The sequence below is a fragment of the Lolium perenne genome, chromosome 7, assembly GCF_019359855.2.
Source record: "Lolium perenne isolate Kyuss_39 chromosome 7, Kyuss_2.0, whole genome shotgun sequence".
Lineage (NCBI taxonomy): Eukaryota > Viridiplantae > Streptophyta > Magnoliopsida > Poales > Poaceae > Lolium > Lolium perenne.
In genome coordinates, this window is record NC_067250.2 from 135,551,516 (window position 1) to 135,554,770 (window position 3,255).

At 38.4% G+C, this 3,255-nt stretch overlaps 1 long non-coding RNA gene across 2 annotated transcripts; it reads right to left on the reverse strand.

Annotated features, from left to right (window-relative positions):
- Positions 1-370: 370 nt before the first annotated feature.
- Positions 371-2,999, reverse strand: LOC127301707 (uncharacterized). Of its 2 annotated transcripts, none has more exons than XR_007852369.2 (2): positions 2,250-2,999; positions 371-695 (listed from the first exon to the last, which is right to left on the reverse strand). It is a non-coding gene; the product is annotated as an uncharacterized lncRNA (long non-coding RNA). The 2 variants fall into 2 exon arrangements; XR_007852370.2 differs by lacking the exon at positions 2,250-2,999 and adding an exon at positions 761-844.
- Between the last annotated feature and the right edge of the window lie 256 nt (positions 3,000-3,255).

Consider the following 3,255-nt stretch of genomic DNA (forward strand, 5'->3'; position numbering starts at 1 on the left):
TAGATGGTGTTGACACCGATAAGTGTTGATTAATTTTCATCTTTAATCAACGATAATCATCGACATTATGTTTATATGTGCCACTGGGCAAGAAACTAATAGACCCGTGGCAACGCACGGGCATTCAACTAGTTATAGTAAAGATGCCAGTTCGTTGTTAAAGCCGAATGAATTTAGACATATACATGCAAATAACAATTCTTTTGGTAAATTTGCAAAAGAAATCTCTACCATCTAAAAAGGAAGAACTTCCTCTGTTTCCTCCGGTCGAAGGCTTTCGTCAAGCATATTTTCAATAAGACAGTTTTGCCCTCCCACCAAAACACATACATACATTCTGCGAAAGAAGAAGCCACCTAGAAAATCTCCATGATTTCAGCTGACAAACGTCCATAATAACTACATGATTTCACATACATACATTCTCCGGAAAAAAACACACCCGAAATATCTCCATGATTTCAGCTGACGAACCCCCACAATAACTACATGATTTCAGCAGAATCTTCGTGGGAGGGTCACCGGCCAAAACTCCATCATCTCACCTGAGGAACGCCCAGAACCAGATCATGGAGAGATTGGTTTCCTTCATGTTAACAGGGCTATCCTTCAGGGCACTCACCAGAATCATGGACAAAGATTGGTTTCCTTCATGCCTCCTTTCCTTTTGCTTCCCTGTTGGTTGCTCTGATTTCCTGCATACACTCACGAATCAATCAATCAATTTTCATCAACGCACCAAAATCAGATCGGTACTTACCATATATTGGTAGTTGCCCCATATCTCGCCCAGATCAGATAATGTGAACCATATAAAGAGTACCTAAAGCATGGCTGGGCGAGAGATCAAGCTATGTGCGAACCATCAGAAAATTTAAGGGACGGTTTCCAAGCTGTGTGCTGATCATCAAATCAGTTAAGGGACAGTTCAGGTATGTAATCACACCTCTTTGCGAGACCTTTGCAGTAGGAAAGGAGATCTAAATTAGTTGTTTGAATTCTTATACATGTATCTTTGTAGAATTCTTTGCTCGAAAATCCATGTAATTATGACTGTTGCATCTCATGTACCTGCATGGATGTACCTACACGGCTTGTAGATGTTACTGTTGTGATTTGCAAGTGCATTTTAAATGTAGACAGATTTTCGCTATGTAGATGGACTAAGTAAAGAGTGATTCCCTTTTTGTTCTTGTGGTAGATTCATTCACTGAATATTGGTGGGAGGAATAATACTGAATCTTGGTGTAGAATTCAATTTGGGAGCCTTTCCCAAGATTTGCCATGCATGTGTTCTTGGGATGAATAATACTGAATTGTGGTACATGGACTAAGTAACTACTCCAGCCCTAAAAGAGCCTGTAATTTGCCATGCATGTGTTGTAGAATTCTTTTTTCTCAAAAGCACATGCACACATTCATTTTGACATCCATGTGCTATTGACATATCATGAAATGAGAAATGTATGCACTATGCTGCATTGAATGTTTTACTTTATCATGTGTACTGAAATTTGCATATACTTATTTTAGGTGAGAGCATTTACACCATGCATGAAGTTTAAGCAAAGTATTTTAGTGAGCAGGACTGTAGGAGAAGAGGTCACGATCTTATCTTTCATATGACTTTCCACACAATTGGTGCTAATTTGTTTCTCTCTGTTTTTCAGTTGTTCTACTGGCTGACACATCCATCTATTGGTGATTATTTGGCTATCAGTTAGGAACTGTGATAAATGCTGCATCAGGTCTGCACTCTTTTCATGCTTGATATAACGACCAAACCATATAAAACAAAGAATAAATTGGTCTTTCCTTTTTCTTGTATCTTTCATTCTCAAAGTGTATCCGCTTAAGCGCACACTGAAAATCTGCGCTGAGATGTGTCATAATTGCATATATGAATGTTTCAACTGTTTGAATAGCTGTGTATGCTCATAGAATCTTGTGCATGTGACTTGCAATGCTTGCCGCCTCACTTTTGTGACCAGAAAAATACAACCAGTTGATACATAGTTTAAATGTATTGAATTTGACAAGTTTCGGTACTTTTAAAAAGTATCCTCTTTGACATTTTTCTTGGTGGCAGTGATTTATGCATCTTCACAGTTTAATATGCGAGCAGCTTAAATTGAGGATCCCATACACAAATCGATTTGGACTCAGGTAAGTTTACTAAACTGTTCATGTTTACCATCTCATTAACTTTAAAACAGTGCACAATCAGGCTAGGGTAGCGGAAACCATACCGAAGTCGTGTTGTGCTGACGTGGCGGTGATGACACCGTGTCATTTGTGATGCATGGGATCAAGCCAATCGGTGCGAGCTGGCGAGGCAGGGACTATCAGGCCATGGCAATGGATTCAACTTCGACCATCTTCATAACTTCATGTACATCAAAGTACATAATAGATTAATCAAATGGAAGCAAACTAGAAACTAACTTAACAATATTATCCTTTGGGCAGTGTGCAACTTTCACAGATAATATGCTATCATTTTCTTACGTAGTTTTTGCTGGTACTATTAGCTTTGAAAACATATCAGTCTCAGTGATGCGACCCTGCTATGCACAGCATTTATCGTTAGGAATTTTAAAATATCAAGTAATATTTCCCAACTCAAGTGGAACTAACTCGAAAAGCATTTGTGGTCATGTTAAAAAATAGTAGTGGGTCGGATTAGGGGAAGCTGTAGAAAAAGCTCAAGTGCAGCCAACTGTTGATGTCAGAAACTGTGCTCCATGCTTATGCAATAGAATGAAGATGCAATGGTTAGCAGCTAATACAGAACAAAGTTATAAAGCAGTCACGTGGTAGAAAGAAGTTGCATATTGACCTTGACAAACAGACTAACTTTGAACGTTGCTATTTTCTCCATGACCTGAGCACCATCCTCCATGCGACTCGAGGCAAAGGAGCAATCACATAAGGTAGCACTCAAGTAAGTAATCAATTTATTATCGTTGAAATAAAAAAGATCATGTTCATGACATATTCCAACACTTACCTAGCTATTGGCATAAAACTCCTCGATACTGAGATATTTTGCTCCAGCTAATTCCAGTAAGGCTTGCATTTTTTTCTCCAAATTTATACTGCAACTGAATAACATTAGTAAACATCAAGTTCCTGAAGATATCCTTTCAAATCATAAATACATTCTTGTTTCCAATGATCCCGTGATAAAAGTATGGTCTGCTAAGAAATTATCCATGAGTTGGCCGAGTTATACACAACTTGAATACAGGCATA